This window comes from Phyllobates terribilis, unplaced genomic scaffold, assembly GCF_046119375.1.
Source record: "Phyllobates terribilis strain yellow unplaced genomic scaffold, ASM4611937v1 Scaffold_236__1_contigs__length_3049075, whole genome shotgun sequence".
Classification (NCBI taxonomy): domain Eukaryota; kingdom Metazoa; phylum Chordata; class Amphibia; order Anura; family Dendrobatidae; genus Phyllobates; species Phyllobates terribilis.
The window spans coordinates 933,204-949,477 of NW_027362996.1; the positions used below are offsets into that span (position 1 = coordinate 933,204).

Here is a 16,274-nt window from a genome sequence, read left to right on the forward strand (position 1 = left end):
GGGATGGACTCTTTGGCTTTGCTTTTCTTCTCCTCATTGGATTTTTCATGTTAAAAGTTGCAGAAGCCAGATGACAAGCTCATTTTGGTTCAACTTCAGCAACTGTGCATTGCATTGCCATGTAATGTAATGTAATGCAATGCTATCTATCTAGCTCTCCCTCTATACTTCCTTTTGGATAAACAGACATATTAGGCAAGCATTTTGGAGCTTTCACCTAAATAACTACAGGTGGTGAGATAAGCTGCACAATATAATTGACCTTTCAGTATATTGTTGCACACACACCATCTATTTAGCAAATGCCCTTGTTATCAACAGCAGCCTTTTAAACTCACCTGAGCTAACAGGTATGTGAGCTGGTTACTCTGCTGCGCTTAAAATTTCTTTTTTGGTTTGCTACAATGCCTTTTCTGAAACGTTGTCTCCCTCTGCTGGAACACTGACTTCTTTCATTTAATGCCTGCAGACTATAAAAGAGAAACCAACCCAAAAAGTTTGGTTGATTAGTCTGTGGCATTCTTTTAAACTGTTGCTTATGGCGGTCTCTGTGAGCTTCTCAGTGACATTCAGCCATCCAGGTATCCCGCCTGCAGTAGACGGAATGTGGCAATGGAACGCTGGCTGCGCGTGTCATAATAGGCTCTGAGCCTTTATATACCTGCGCACAGCAGCAGCCACCTTCAGTCTGCTGCTGGACAGCCAGCAGCAGCAGCAGCAGGAGAGGTAATTAATCAGCAACCCTCCTGCTAAGGGTAGACAGCTGCTCGTTCCACCCCCCCCGCCTTAATTGGTTCTCCTCCCTTCCAACGGTGTTGAGGCGGGTGGGAACAACCGGGGGTTGAGGGTACTGTGCTAAAAGAGGTGGAGTTATGCAGATCTAAAACGCGTGGATTGCAGCAGCAGCAAGCCGAAAAGTGCAGGCATGTGAGGGATCTAGAGGTTGACAGCATGTCTTCTTAACGGGAGTCCAGGTGGCCATCTCCACAAATGGACTTTTCAGAATCCTTGGGTGGCACCGTAGTCGGAAACCAATTCTGGTTATCGCTTCTCGGCCTTTTGGCTAAGATCAAGTGTAGTATCTGTTCTTATCAGTTTAATATCTGATACGTCCCCTATCTGGGTACCATATATTAAATGGATTTTTAGAACAGGGAGATGGAAAAAGAGCTTGCTCTGTCCACTCCACGCATTGACCTGGTATTGCAGTATCTCCAGGACCGGTGCACCCCTTCTTTAATGCAGTTTCTAAAATCAGAAAGAATTGAATTCAATGCTTTTTGTTCATTTTGCTTGTTTGTCGGATTTTGGGATGGACTCTTTGGCTTTGCTTTTCTTCTCCTCATTGGATTTTTCATGTTAAAAGTTGCAGAAGCCAGATGACAAGCTCATTTTGGTTCAACTTCAGCAACTGTGCATTGCATTGCCATGTAATGTAATGTAATGCAATGCTATCTATCTAGCTCTCCCTCTATACTTCCTTTTGGATAAACAGACATATTAGGCAAGCATTTTGGAGCTTTCACCTAAATAACTACAGGTGGTGAGATAAGCTGCACAATATAATTGACCTTTCAGTATATTGTTGCACACACACCATCTATTTAGCAAATGCCCTTGTTATCAACAGCAGCCTTTTAAACTCACCTGAGCTAACAGGTATGTGAGCTGGTTACTCTGCTGCGCTTAAAATTTCTTTTTTGGTTTGCTACAATGCCTTTTCTGAAACGTTGTCTCCCTCTGCTGGAACACTGACTTCTTTCATTTAATGCCTGCAGACTATAAAAGAGAAACCAACCCAAAAAGTTTGGTTGATTAGTCTGTGGCATTCTTTTAAACTGTTGTTTATGGCGGTCTCTGTGAGCTTCTCAGTGACATTCAGCCATCCAGGTATCCCGCCTGCAGTAGACGGAATGTGGCAATGGAACGCTGGCTGCGCATGTCATAATAGGCTCTGAGCCTTTATATACCTGCGCACAGCAGCAGCCACCTTCAGTCTGCTGCTGGACAGCCAGCAGCAGCAGCAGCAGGAGAGGTAATTAATCAGCAACCCTCCTGCTAAGGGTAGACAGCTGCTCGTTCCACCCCCCCCCCGCCTTAATTGGTTCTCCTCCCTTCCAACGGTGTTGAGGCGGGTGGGAACAGCCGGGGGTTGAGGGTACTGTGCTAAAAGAGGTGGAGTTATGCAGATCTAAAACGCGTGGATTGCAGCAGCAGCAAGCCGAAAAGTGCAGGCATGTGAGGGATCTAGAGGTTGACAGCATGTCTTCTTAACGGGAGTCCAGGTGGCCATCTCCACAAATGGACTTTTCAGAATCCTTGGGTTGCACCGTAGTCGGAAACCAATTCTGGTTATCGCTTCTCGGCCTTTTGGCTAAGATCAAGTGTAGTATCTGTTCTTATCAGTTTAATATCTGATACGTCCCCTATCTGGGGACCATATATTAAATGGATTTTTAGAACAGGGAGATGGAAAAAGAGCTTGCTCTGTCCACTCCACGCATTGACCTGGTATTGCAGTATCTCCAGGACCGGTGCACCCCTTCTTTAATGCAGTTTCTAAAATCAGAAAGAATTGAATTCAATGCTTTTTGTTCATTTTGCTTGTTTGTCGGATTTTGGGATGGACTCTTTGGCTTTGCTTTTCTTCTCCTCATTGGATTTTTCATGTTAAAAGTTGCAGAAGCCAGATGACAAGCTCATTTTGGTTCAACTTCAGCAACTGTGCATTGCATTGCCATGTAATGTAATGTAATGCAATGCTATCTATCTAGCTCTCCCTCTATACTTCCTTTTGGATAAACAGACATATTAGGCAAGCATTTTGGAGCTTTCACCTAAATAACTACAGGTGGTGAGATAAGCTGCACAATATAATTGACCTTTCAGTATATTGTTGCACACACACCATCTATTTAGCAAATGCCCTTGTTATCAACAGCAGCCTTTTAAACTCACCTGAGCTAACAGGTATGTGAGCTGGTTACTCTGCTGCGCTTAAAATTTCTTTTTTGGTTTGCTACAATGCCTTTTCTGAAACGTTGTCTCCCTCTGCTGGAACACTGACTTCTTTCATTTAATGCCTGCAGACTATAAAAGATAAACCAACCCAAAAAGTTTGGTTGATTAGTCTGTGGCATTCTTTTAAACTGTTGCTTATGGCGGTCTCTGTGAGCTTCTCAGTGACATTCAGCCATCCAGGTATCCCGCCTGCAGTAGACGGAATGTGGCAATGGAACGCTGGCTGCGCGTGTCATAATAGGCTCTGAGCCTTTATATACCTGCGCACAGCAGCAGCCACCTTCAGTCTGCTGCTGGACAGCCAGCAGCAGCAGCAGCAGGAGAGGTAATTAATTAGCAACCCTCCTGCTAAGGGTAGACAGCTGCTCGTTCCACCCCCCCCCGCCTTAATTGGTTCTCCTCCCTTCCAACGGTGTTGAGGCGGGTGGGAACAGCCGGGGGTTGAGGGTACTGTGCTAAAAGAGGTGGAGTTATGCAGATCTAAAACGCGTGGATTGCAGAAGCAGCAAGCCGAAAAGTGCAGGCATGTGAGGGATCTAGAGGTTGACAGCATGTCTTCTTAACGGGAGTCCAGGTGGCCATCTCCACAAATGGACTTTTCAGAATCCTTGGGTGGCACCGTAGTCGGAAACCAATTCTGGTTATCGCTTCTCGGCCTTTTGGCTAAGATCAAGTGTAGTATCTGTTCTTATCAGTTTAATATCTGATACGTCCCCTATCTGGGGACCATATATTAAATGGATTTTTAGAACAGGGAGATGGAAAAAGAGCTTGCTCTGTCCACTCCACGCATTGACCTGGTATTGCAGTATCTCCAGGACCGGTGCACCCCTTCTTTAATGCAGTTTCTAAAATCAGAAAGAATTGAATTCAATGCTTTTTGTTCATTTTGCTTGTTTGTCGGATTTTGGGATGGACTCTTTGGCTTTGCTTTTCTTCTCCTCATTGGATTTTTCATGTTAAAAGTTGCAGAAGCCAGATGACAAGCTCATTTTGGTTCAACTTCAGCAACTGTGCATTGCATTGCCATGTAATGTAATGTAATGCAATGCTATCTATCTAGCTCTCCCTCTATACTTCCTTTTGGATAAACAGACATATTAGGCAAGCATTTTGGAGCTTTCACCTAAATAACTACAGGTGGTGAGATAAGCTGCACAATATAATTGACCTTTCAGTATATTGTTGCACACACACCATCTATTTAGCAAATGCCCTTGTTATCAACAGCAGACTTTTAAACTCACCTGAGCTAACAGGTATGTGAGCTGGTTACTCTGCTGCGCTTAAAATTTCTTTTTTGGTTTGCTACAATGCCTTTTCTGAAACGTTGTCTCCCTCTGCTGGAACACTGACTTCTTTCATTTAATGCCTGCAGACTATAAAAGAGAAACCAACCCAAAAAGTTTGGTTGATTAGTCTGTGGCATTCTTTTAAACTGTTGCTTATGGCGGTCTCTGTGAGCTTCTCAGTGACATTCAGCCATCCAGGTATCCCGCCTGCAGTAGACGGAATGTGGCAATGGAACGCTGGCTGCGCGTGTCATAATAGGCTCTGAGCCTTTATATACCTGCGCACAGCAGCAGTCACCTTCAGTCTGCTGCTGGACAGCCAGCAGCAGCAGCAGCAGGAGAGGTAATTAATCAGCAACCCTCCTGCTAAGGGTAGACAGCTGCTCGTTCCACCCCCCCCCCGCCTTAATTGGTTCTCCTCCCTTCCAACGGTGTTGAGGCGGGTGGGAACAGCGGGGGGTTGAGGGTACTGTGCTAAAAGAGGTGGAGTTATGCAGATCTAAAACGCGTGGATTGCAGCAGCAGCAAGCCGAAAAGTGCAGGCATGTGAGGGATCTAGAGGTTGACAGCATGTCTTCTTAACGGGAGTCCAGGTGGCCATCTCCACAAATGGACTTTTCAGAATCCTTGGGTGGCACCGTAGTCGGAAACCAATTCTGGTTATCGCTTCTCGGCCTTTTGGCTAAGATCAAGTGTAGTATCTGTTCTTATCAGTTTAATATCTGATACGTCCCCTATCTGGGGACCATATATTAAATGGATTTTTAGAACAGGGAGATGGAAAAAGAGCTTGCTCTGTCCACTCCACGCATTGACCTGGTATTGCAGTATCTCCAGGACCGGTGCACCCCTTCTTTAATGCAGTTTCTAAAATCAGAAAGAATTGAATTCAATGCTTTTTGTTCATTTTGCTTGTTTGTCGGATTTTGGGATGGACTCTTTGGCTTTGCTTTTCTTCTCCTCATTGGATTTTTCATGTTAAAAGTTGCAGAAGCCAGATGACAAGCTCATTTTGGTTCAACTTCAGCAACTGTGCATTGCATTGCCATGTAATGTAATGTAATGCAATGCTATCTATCTAGCTCTCCCTCTATACTTCCTTTTGGATAAACAGACATATTAGGCAAGCATTTTGGAGCTTTCACCTAAATAACTACAGGTGGTGAGATAAGCTGCACAATATAATTGACCTTTCAGTATATTGTTGCACACACACCATCTATTTAGCAAATGCCCTTGTTATCAACAGCAGACTTTTAAACTCACCTGAGCTAACAGGTATGTGAGCTGGTTACTCTGCTGCGCTTAAAATTTCTTTTTTGGTTTGCTACAATGCCTTTTCTGAAACGTTGTCTCCCTCTGCTGGAACACTGACTTCTTTCATTTAATGCCTGCAGACTATAAAAGAGAAACCAACCCAAAAAGTTTGGTTGATTAGTCTGTGGCATTCTTTTAAACTGTTGCTTATGGCGGTCTCTGTGAGCTTCTCAGTGACATTCAGCCATCCAGGTATCCCGCCTGCAGTAGACGGAATGTGGCAATGGAACGCTGGCTGCGCGTGTCATAATAGGCTCTGAGCCTTTATATACCTGCGCACAGCAGCAGTCACCTTCAGTCTGCTGCTGGACAGCCAGCAGCAGCAGCAGCAGGAGAGGTAATTAATCAGCAACCCTCCTGCTAAGGGTAGACAGCTGCTCGTTCCACCCCCCCCCCGCCTTAATTGGTTCTCCTCCCTTCCAACGGTGTTGAGGCGGGTGGGAACAGCCGGGGGTTGAGGGTACTGTGCTAAAAGAGGTGGAGTTATGCAGATCTAAAACGCGTGGATTGCAGCAGCAGCAAGCCGAAAAGTGCAGGCATGTGAGGGATCTAGAGGTTGACAGCATGTCTTCTTAACGGGAGTCCAGGTGGCCATCTCCACAAATGGACTTTTCAGAATCCTTGGGTGGCACCGTAGTCGGAAACCAATTCTGGTTATCGCTTCTCGGCCTTTTGGCTAAGATCAAGTGTAGTATCTGTTCTTATCAGTTTAATATCTGATACGTCCCCTATCTGGGGACCATATATTAAATGGATTTTTAGAACAGGGAGATGGAAAAAGAGCTTGCTCTGTCCACTCCACGCATTGACCTGGTATTGCAGTATCTCCAGGACCGGTGCACCCCTTCTTTAATGCAGTTTCTAAAATCAGAAAGATTTGAATTCAATGCTTTTTGTTCATTTTGCTTGTTTGTCGGATTTTGGGATGGACTCTTTGGCTTTGCTTTTCTTCTCCTCATTGGATTTTTCATGTTAAAAGTTGCAGAAGCCAGATGACAAGCTCATTTTGGTTCAACTTCAGCAACTGTGCATTGCATTGCCATGTAATGTAATGTAATGCAATGCTATCTATCTAGCTCTCCCTCTATACTTCCTTTTGGATAAACAGACATATTAGGCAAGCATTTTGGAGCTTTCACCTAAATAACTACAGGTGGTGAGATAAGCTGCACAATATAATTGACCTTTCAGTATATTGTTGCACACACACCATCTATTTAGCAAATGCCCTTGTTATCAACAGCAGCCTTTTAAACTCACCTGAGCTAACAGGTATGTGAGCTGGTTACTCTGCTGCGCTTAAAATTTCTTTTTTGGTTTGCTACAATGCCTTTTCTGAAACGTTGTCTCCCTCTGCTGGAACACTGACTTCTTTCATTTAATGCCTGCAGACTATAAAAGAGAAACCAACCCAAAAAGTTTGGTTGATTAGTCTGTGGCATTCTTTTAAACTGTTGCTTATGGCGGTCTCTGTGAGCTTCTCAGTGACATTCAGCCATCCAGGTATCCCGCCTGCAGTAGACGGAATGTGGCAATGGAACGCTGGCTGCGCGTGTCATAATAGGCTCTGAGCCTTTATATACCTGCGCACAGCAGCAGCCACCTTCAGTCTGCTGCTGGACAGCCAGCAGCAGCAGCAGCAGGAGAGGTAATTAATCAGCAACCCTCCTGCTAAGGGTAGACAGCTGCTCGTTCCACCCCCCCCCCGCCTTAATTGGTTCTCCTCCCTTCCAACGGTGTTGAGGCGGGTGGGAACAGCCGGGGGTTGAGGGTACTGTGCTAAAAGAGGTGGAGTTATGCAGATCTAAAACGCGTGGATTGCAGCAGCAGCAAGCCGAAAAGTGCAGGCATGTGAGGGATCTAGAGGTTGACAGCATGTCTTCTTAACGGGAGTCCAGGTGGCCATCTCCACAAATGGACTTTTCAGAATCCTTGGGTGGCACCGTAATCGGAAACCAATTCTGGTTATCGCTTCTCGGCCTTTTGGCTAAGATCAAGTGTAGTATCTGTTCTTATCAGTTTAATATCTGATACGTCCCCTATCTGGGGACCATATATTAAATGGATTTTTAGAACAGGGAGATGGAAAAAGAGCTTGCTCTGTCCACTCCACGCATTGACCTGGTATTGCAGTATCTCCAGGACCGGTGCACCCCTTCTTTAATGCAGTTTCTAAAATCAGAAAGAATTGAATTCAATGCTTTTTGTTCATTTTGCTTGTTTGTCGGATTTTGGGATGGACTCTTTGGCTTTGCTTTTCTTCTCCTCATTGGATTTTTCATGTTAAAAGTTGCAGAAGCCAGATGACAAGCTCATTTTGGTTCAACTTCAGCAACTGTGCATTGCATTGCCATGTAATGTAATGTAATGCAATGCTATCTATCTAGCTCTCCCTCTATACTTCCTTTTGGATAAACAGACATATTAGGCAAGCATTTTGGAGCTTTCACCTAAATAACTACAGGTGGTGAGATAAGCTGCACAATATAATTGACCTTTCAGTATATTGTTGCACACACACCATCTATTTAGCAAATGCCCTTGTTATCAACAGCAGCCTTTTAAACTCACCTGAGCTAACAGGTATGTGAGCTGGTTACTCTGCTGCGCTTAAAATTTCTTTTTTGGTTTGCTACAATGCCTTTTCTGAAACGTTGTCTCCCTCTGCTGGAACACTGACTTCTTTCATTTAATGCCTGCAGACTATAAAAGAGAAACCAACCCAAAAAGTTTGGTTGATTAGTCTGTGGCATTCTTTTAAACTGTTGCTTATGGCGGTCTCTGTGAGCTTCTCAGTGACATTCAGCCATCCAGGTATCCCGCCTGCAGTAGACGGAATGTGGCAATGGAACGCTGGCTGCGCGTGTCATAATAGGCTCTGAGCCTTTATATACCTGCGCACAGCAGCAGCCACCTTCAGTCTGCTGCTGGACAGCCAGCAGCAGCAGCAGCAGGAGAGGTAATTAATCAGCAACCCTCCTGCTAAGGGTAGACAGCTGCTCGTTCCACCCCCCCCCCGCCTTAATTGGTTCTCCTCCCTTCCAACGGTGTTGAGGCGGGTGGGAACAGCCGGGGGTTGAGGGTACTGTGCTAAAAGAGGTGGAGTTATGCAGATCTAAAACGCGTGGATTGCAGCAGCAGCAAGCCGAAAGTGCAGGCATGTGAGGGATCTAGAGGTTGACAGCATGTCTTCTTAACGGGAGTCCAGGTGGCCATCTCCACAAATGGACTTTTCAGAATCCTTGGGTGGCACCGTAGTCGGAAACCAATTCTGGTTATCGCTTCTCGGCCTTTTGGCTAAGATCAAGTGTAGTATCTGTTCTTATCAGTTTAATATCTGATACGTCCCCTATCTGGGGACCATATATTAAATGGATTTTTAGAACAGGGAGATGGAAAAAGAGCTTGCTCTGTCCACTCCACGCATCACCTGGTATTGCAGTATCTCCAGGACCGGTGCACCCCTTCTTTAATGCAGTTTCTAAAATCAGAAAGAATTGAATTCAATGCTTTTTGTTCATTTTGCTTTTTTGTCGGATTTTGGGATGGACTCTTTGGCTTTGCTTTTCTTCTCCTCATTGGATTTTTCATGTTAAAAGTTGCAGAAGCCAGATGACCAGCTCATTTTGGTTCAACTTCACCAACTGTGCATTGCATTGCCATGTAATGTAATGTAATGCAATGCTATCTATCTAGCTCTCCCTCTATACTTCCTTTTGGATAAACAGACATATTAGGCAAGCATTTTGGAGCTTTCACCTAAATAACTACAGGTGGTGAGATAAGCTGCACAATATAATTGACCTTTCAGTATATTGTTGCACACACACCATCTATTTAGCAAATGCCCTTGTTATCAACAGCAGCCTTTTAAACTCACCTGAGCTAACAGGTATGTGAGCTGGTTACTCTGCTGCGCTTAAAATTTCTTTTTTGGTTTGCTACAATGCCTTTTCTGAAACGTTGTCTCCCTCTGCTGGAACACTGACTTCTTTCATTTAATGCCTGCAGACTATAAAAGAGAAACCAACCCAAAAAGTTTGGTTGATTAGTCTGTGGCATTCTTTTAAACTGTTGATTATGGCGGTCTCTGTGAGCTTCTCAGTGACATTCAGCCATCCAGGTATCCCGCCTGCAGTAGACGGAATGTGGCAATGGAACGCTGGCTGCGCGTGTCATAATAGGCTCTGAGCCTTTATATACCTGCGCACAGCAGCAGCCACCTTCAGTCTGCTGCTGGACAGCCAGCAGCAGCAGCAGCAGGAGAGGTAATTAATCAGCAGCCCTCCTGCTAAGGGTAGACAGCTGCTCGTTCCACCCCCCCCCCCGCCTTAATTGGTTCTCCTCCCTTCCAACGGTGTTGAGGCGGGTGGGAACAGCCGGGGGTTGAGGGTACTGTGCTAAAAGAGGTGGAGTTATGCAGATCTAAAACGCGTGGATTGCAGCAGCAGCAAGCCGAAAAGTGCAGGCATGTGAGGGATCTAGAGGTTGACAGCATGTCTTCTTAACGGGAGTCCAGGTGGCCATCTCCACAAATGGACTTTTCAGAATCCTTGGGTGGCACCGTAGTCGGAAACCAATTCTGGTTATCGCTTCTCGGCCTTTTGGCTAAGATCAAGTGTAGTATCTGTTCTTATCAGTTTAATATCTGATACGTCCCCTATCTGGGGACCATATATTAAATGGATTTTTAGAACAGGGAGATGGAAAAAGAGCTTGCTCTGTCCACTCCACGCATTGACCTGGTATTGCAGTATCTCCAGGAGCGGTGCATCCCTTCTTTAATGCAGTTTCTAAAATCAGAAAGAATTGAATTCAATGCTTTTTGTTCATTTTGCTTGTTTGTCGGATTTTGGGATGGACTCTTTGGCTTTGCTTTTCTTCTCCTCATTGGATTTTTCATGTTAAAAGTTGCAGAAGCCAGATGACAAGCTCATTTTGGTTCAACTTCAGCAACTGTGCATTGCATTGCCATGTAATGTAATGTAATGCAATGCTATCTATCTAGCTCTCCCTCTATACTTCCTTTTGGATAAACAGACATATTAGGCAAGCATTTTGGAGCTTTCACCTAAATAACTACAGGTGGTGAGATAAGCTGCACAATATAATTGACCTTTCAGTATATTGTTGCACACACACCATCTATTTAGCAAATGCCCTTGTTATCAACAGCAGCCTTTTAAACTCACCTGAGCTAACAGGTATGTGAGCTGGTTACTCTGCTGCGCTTAAAATTTCTTTTTTGGTTTGCTACAATGCCTTTTCTGAAACGTTGTCTCCCTCTGCTGGAACACTGACTTCTTTCATTTAATGCCTGCAGACTATAAAAGAGAAACCAACCCAAAAAGTTTGGTTGATTAGTCTGTGGCATTCTTTTAAACTGTTGCTTATGGCGGTCTCTGTGAGCTTCTCAGTGACATTCAGCCATCCAGGTATCCCGCCTGCAGTAGACGGAATGTGGCAATGGAACGCTGGCTGCGCGTGTCATAATAGGCTCTGAGCCTTTATATACCTGCGCACAGCAGCAGCCACCTTCAGTCTGCTGCTGGACAGCCAGCAGCAGCAGCAGCAGGAGAGGTAATTAATCAGCAACCCTCCTGCTAAGGGTAGACAGCTGCTCGTTCCACCCCCCCCCCCGCCTTAATTGGTTCTCCTCCCTTCCAACGGTGTTGAGGCGGGTGGGAACAGCCGGGGGTTGAGGGTACTGTGCTAAAAGAGGTGGACTTATGCAGATCTAAAACGCGTGGATTGCAGCAGCAGCAAGCCGAAAGTGCAGGCATGTGAGGGATCTAGAGGTTGACAGCATGTCTTCTTAACGGGAGTCCAGGTGGCCATCTCCACAAATGGACTTTTCAGAATCCTTGGGTGGCACCGTAGTCGGAAACCAATTCTGGTTATCGCTTCTCGGCCTTTTGGCTAAGATCAAGTGTAGTATCTGTTCTTATCAGTTTAATATCTGATACGTCCCCTATCTGGGGACCATATATTAAATGGATTTTTAGAACAGGGAGATGGAAAAAGAGCTTGCTCTGTCCACTCCACGCATTGACCTGGTATTGCAGTATCTCCAGGACCGGTGCACCCCTTCTTTAATGCAGTTTCTAAAATCAGAAAGAATTGAATTCAATGCTTTTTGTTCATTTTGCTTTTTTGTCGGATTTTGGGATGGACTCTTTGGCTTTGCTTTTCTTCTCCTCATTGGATTTTTCATGTTAAAAGTTGCAGAAGCCAGATGACAAGCTCATTTTGGTTCAACTTCAGCAACTGTGCATTGCATTGCCATGTAATGTAATGTAATGCAATGCTATCTATCTAGCTCTCCCTCTATACTTCCTTTTGGATAAACAGACATATTAGGCAAGCATTTTGGAGCTTTCACCTAAATAACTACAGGTGGTGAGATAAGCTGCACAATATAATTGACCTTTCAGTATATTGTTGCACACACACCATCTATTTAGCAAATGCCCTTGTTATCAACAGCAGCCTTTTAAACTCACCTGAGCTAACAGGTATGTGAGCTGGTTACTCTGCTGCGCTTAAAATTTCTTTTTTGGTTTGCTACAATGCCTTTTCTGAAACGTTGTCTCCCTCTGCTGGAACACTGACTTCTTTCATTTAATGCCTGCAGACTATAAAAGAGAAACCAACCCAAAAAGTTTGGTTGATTAGTCTGTGGCATTCTTTTAAACTGTTGCTTATGGCGGTCTCTGTGAGCTTCTCAGTGACATTCAGCCATCCAGGTATCCCGCCTGCAGTAGACGGAATGTGGCAATGGAACGCTGGCTGCGCGTGTCATAATAGGCTCTGAGCCTTTATATACCTGCGCACAGCAGCAGCCACCTTCAGTCTGCTGCTGGACAGCCAGCAGCATCAGCAGCAGGAGAGGTAATTAATCAGCAACCCTCCTGCTAAGGGTAGACAGCTGCTCGTTCCACCCCCCCCCCCGCCTTAATTGGTTCTCCTCCCTTCCAACGGTGTTGATGCGGGTGGGAACAGCCGGGGGTTGAGGGTACTGTGCTAAAAGAGGTGGAGTTATGCAGATCTAAAACGCGTGGATTGCAGCAGCAGCAAGCCGAAAAGTGCAGGCATGTGAGGGATCTAGAGGTTGACAGCATGTCTTCTTAACGGGAGTCCAGGTGGCCATCTCCACAAATGGACTTTTCAGAATCCTTGGGTGGCACCGTAGTCGGAAACCAATTCTGGTTATCGCTTCTCAGCCTTTTGGCTAAGATCAAGTGTAGTATCTGTTCTTATCAGTTTAATATCTGATACGTCCCCTATCTGGGGACCATATATTAAATGGATTTTTAGAACAGGGAGATGGAAAAAGAGCTTGCTCTGTCCACTCCACGCATTGACCTGGTATTGCAGTATCTCCAGGACCGGTGCACCCCTCCTTTAATGCAGTTTCTAAAATCAGAAAGAATTGAATTCAATGCTTTTTGTTCATTTTGCTTGTTTGTCGGATTTTGGGATGGACTCTTTGGCTTTGCTTTTCTTCTCCTCATTGGATTTTTCATGTTAAAAGTTGCAGAAGCCAGATGACAAGCTCATTTTGGTTCAACTTCAGCAACTGTGCATTGCATTGCCATGTAATGTAATGTAATGCAATGCTATCTATCTAGCTCTCCCTCTATACTTCCTTTTGGATAAACAGACATATTAGGCAAGCATTTTGGAGCTTTCACCTAAATAACTACAGGTGGTGAGATAAGCTGCACAATATAATTGACCTTTCAGTATATTGTTGCACACACACCATCTATTTAGCAAATGCCCTTGTTATCAACAGCAGCCTTTTAAACTCACCTGAGCTAACAGGTATGTGAGCTGGTTACTCTGCTGCGCTTAAAATTTCTTTTTTGGTTTGCTACAATGCCTTTTCTGAAACGTTGTCTCCCTCTGCTGGAACACTGACTTCTTTCATTTAATGCCTGCAGACTATAAAAGAGAAACCAACCCAAAAAGTTTGGTTGATTAGTCTGTGGCATTCTTTTAAACTGTTGCTTATGGCGGTCTCTGTGAGCTTCTCAGTGACATTCAGCCATCCAGGTATCCCGCCTGCAGTAGACGGAATGTGGCAATGGAACGCTGGCTGCGCGTGTCATAATAGGCTCTGAGCCTTTATATACCTGCGCACAGCAGCAGCCACCTTCAGTCTGCTGCTGGACAGCCAGCAGCAGCAGCAGCAGGAGAGGTAATTAATCAGCAACCCTCCTGCTAAGGGTAGACAGCTGCTCGTTCCACCCCCCCCCCCCGCCTTAATTGGTTCTCCTCCCTTCCAACGGTGTTGAGGCGGGTGGGAACAGCCGGGGGTTGAGGGTACTGTGCTAAAAGAGGTGGAGTTATGCAGATCTAAAACGCGTGGATTGCAGCAGCAGCAAGCCGAAAAGTGCAGGCATGTGAGGGATCTAGAGGTTGACAGCATGTCTTCTTAACGGGAGTCCAGGTGGCCATCTCCACAAATGGACTTTTCAGAATCCTTGGGTGGCACCGTAGTCGGAAACCAATTCTGGTTATCGCTTCTCGGCCTTTTGGCTAAGATCAAGTGTAGTATCTGTTCTTATCAGTTTAATATCTGATACGTCCCCTATCTGGGGACCATATATTAAATGGATTTTTAGAACAGGGAGATGGAAAAAGAGCTTGCTCTGTCCACTCCACGCATTGACCTGGTATTGCAGTATCTCCAGGAGCGGTGCATCCCTTCTTTAATGCAGTTTCTAAAATCAGAAAGAATTGAATTCAATGCTTTTTGTTCATTTTGCTTGTTTGTCGGATTTTGGGATGGACTCTTTGGCTTTGCTTTTCTTCTCCTCATTGGATTTTTCATGTTAAAAGTTGCAGAAGCCAGATGACAAGCTCATTTTGGTTCAACTTCAGCAACTGTGCATTGCATTGCCATGTAATGTAATGTAATGCAATGCTATCTATCTAGCTCTCCCTCTATACTTCCTTTTGGATAAACAGACATATTAGGCAAGCATTTTGGAGCTTTCACCTAAATAACTACAGGTGGTGAGATAAGCTGCACAATATAATTGACCTTTCAGTATATTGTTGCACACACACCATCTATTTAGCAAATGCCCTTGTTATCAACAGCAGCCTTTTAAACTCACCTGAGCTAACAGGTATGTGAGCTGGTTACTCTGCTGCGCTTAAAATTTCTTTTTTGGTTTGCTACAATGCCTTTTCTGAAACGTTGTCTCCCTCTGCTGGAACACTGACTTCTTTCATTTAATGCCTGCAGACTATAAAAGAGAAACCAACCCAAAAAGTTTGGTTGATTAGTCTGTGGCATTCTTTTAAACTGTTGCTTATGGCGGTCTCTGTGAGCTTCTCAGTGACATTCAGCCATCCAGGTATCCCGCCTGCAGTAGACGGAATGTGGCAATGGAACGCTGGCTGCGCGTGTCATAATAGGCTCTGAGCCTTTATATACCTGCGCACAGCAGCAGCCACCTTCAGTCTGCTGCTGGACAGCCAGCAGCAGCAGCAGCAGGAGAGGTAATTAATCAGCAACCCTCCTGCTAAGGGTATACAGCTGCTCGTTCCACCCCCCCCCCGCCTTAATTGGTTCTCCTCCCTTCCAACGGTGTTGAGGCGGGTGGGAACAGCCGGGGGTTGAGGGTACTGTGCTAAAAGAGGTGGAGTTATGCAGATCTAAAACGCGTGGATTGCAGCAGCAGCAAGCCGAAAAGTGCAGGCATGTGAGGGATCTAGAGGTTGACAGCATGTCTTCTTAACGGGAGTCCAGGTGGCCATCTCCACAAATGGACTTTTCAGAATCCTTGGGTGGCACCGTAGTCGGAAACCAATTCTGGTTATCGCTTCTCGGCCTTTTGGCTAAGATCAAGTGTAGTATCTGTTCTTATCAGTTTAATATCTGATACGTCCCCTATCTGGGGACCATATATTAAATGGATTTTTAGAACAGGGAGATGGAAAAAGAGCTTGCTCTGTCCACTCCACGCATTGACCTGGTATTGCAGTATCTCCAGGACCGGTGCACCCCTTCTTTAATGCAGTTTCTAAAATCAGAAAGAATTGAATTCAATGCTTTTTGTTCATTTTGCTTGTTTGTCGGATTTTGGGATGGACTCTTTGGCTTTGCTTTTCTTCTCCTCATTGGATTTTTCATGTTAAAAGTTGCAGAAGCCAGATGACAAGCTCATTTTGGTTCAACTTCAGCAACTGTGCATTGCATTGCCATGTAATGTAATGTGATGCAATGCTATCTATCTAGCTCTCCCTCTATACTTCCTTTTGGATAAACAGACATATTAGGCAAGCATTTTGGAGCTTTCACCTAAATAACTACAGGTGGTGAGATAAGCTGCACAATATAATTGACCTTTCAGTATATTGTTGCACACACACCATCTATTTAGCAAATGCCCTTGTTATCAACAGCAGCCTTTTAATCTCACCTGAGCTAACAGGTATGAGAGCTGGTTACTCTGCTGCGCTTAAAATTTCTTTTTTGGTTTGCTACAATGCCTTTTCTGAAACGTTGTCTCCCTCTGCTGGAACACTGACTTCTTTCATTTAATGCCTGCAGACTATAAAAGAGAAACCAACCCAAAAAGTTTGGTTGATTAGTCTGTGGCATTCTTTTAAACTGTTGCTTATGGC

General features: G+C 44.9%; 12 non-coding genes across 12 annotated transcripts; all 12 read left to right on the forward strand.

Annotated features, from left to right (window-relative positions):
- The first annotated feature begins 1,043 nt into the window (after positions 1–1,043).
- Positions 1,044–1,234, forward strand: LOC141216590 (U2 spliceosomal RNA). Its single transcript, XR_012285618.1, has one exon. It is a non-coding gene; the product is annotated as a U2 spliceosomal RNA (small nuclear RNA).
- Positions 1,235–2,354: 1,120 nt separating this feature from the next.
- LOC141217259 (U2 spliceosomal RNA) lies at positions 2,355–2,545 on the forward strand. The gene has a single exon (XR_012286127.1). It is a non-coding gene; the product is annotated as a U2 spliceosomal RNA (small nuclear RNA).
- Positions 2,546–3,664: 1,119 nt separating this feature from the next.
- LOC141217260 (U2 spliceosomal RNA) lies at positions 3,665–3,855 on the forward strand. Its single transcript, XR_012286128.1, has one exon. It is a non-coding gene; the product is annotated as a U2 spliceosomal RNA (small nuclear RNA).
- A 1,120-nt stretch (positions 3,856–4,975) lies between these two features.
- On the forward strand, positions 4,976–5,166 carry LOC141217262 (U2 spliceosomal RNA). Its single transcript, XR_012286130.1, has one exon. It is a non-coding gene; the product is annotated as a U2 spliceosomal RNA (small nuclear RNA).
- Positions 5,167–6,286: 1,120 nt separating this feature from the next.
- Positions 6,287–6,477, forward strand: LOC141217263 (U2 spliceosomal RNA). The gene has a single exon (XR_012286131.1). It is a non-coding gene; the product is annotated as a U2 spliceosomal RNA (small nuclear RNA).
- Positions 6,478–7,597: 1,120 nt separating this feature from the next.
- Positions 7,598–7,788, forward strand: LOC141217264 (U2 spliceosomal RNA). Its single transcript, XR_012286132.1, has one exon. It is a non-coding gene; the product is annotated as a U2 spliceosomal RNA (small nuclear RNA).
- A 1,119-nt stretch (positions 7,789–8,907) lies between these two features.
- On the forward strand, positions 8,908–9,097 carry LOC141216624 (U2 spliceosomal RNA). The gene has a single exon (XR_012285650.1). It is a non-coding gene; the product is annotated as a U2 spliceosomal RNA (small nuclear RNA).
- Positions 9,098–10,218: 1,121 nt separating this feature from the next.
- On the forward strand, positions 10,219–10,409 carry LOC141216301 (U2 spliceosomal RNA). The gene has a single exon (XR_012285339.1). It is a non-coding gene; the product is annotated as a U2 spliceosomal RNA (small nuclear RNA).
- A 1,120-nt stretch (positions 10,410–11,529) lies between these two features.
- Positions 11,530–11,720, forward strand: LOC141217265 (U2 spliceosomal RNA). Its single transcript, XR_012286133.1, has one exon. It is a non-coding gene; the product is annotated as a U2 spliceosomal RNA (small nuclear RNA).
- A 1,121-nt stretch (positions 11,721–12,841) lies between these two features.
- On the forward strand, positions 12,842–13,032 carry LOC141216399 (U2 spliceosomal RNA). The gene has a single exon (XR_012285434.1). It is a non-coding gene; the product is annotated as a U2 spliceosomal RNA (small nuclear RNA).
- Positions 13,033–14,154: 1,122 nt separating this feature from the next.
- LOC141216302 (U2 spliceosomal RNA) lies at positions 14,155–14,345 on the forward strand. Its single transcript, XR_012285340.1, has one exon. It is a non-coding gene; the product is annotated as a U2 spliceosomal RNA (small nuclear RNA).
- Positions 14,346–15,465: 1,120 nt separating this feature from the next.
- Positions 15,466–15,656, forward strand: LOC141217266 (U2 spliceosomal RNA). Its single transcript, XR_012286134.1, has one exon. It is a non-coding gene; the product is annotated as a U2 spliceosomal RNA (small nuclear RNA).
- Positions 15,657–16,274: the final 618 nt, after the last annotated feature.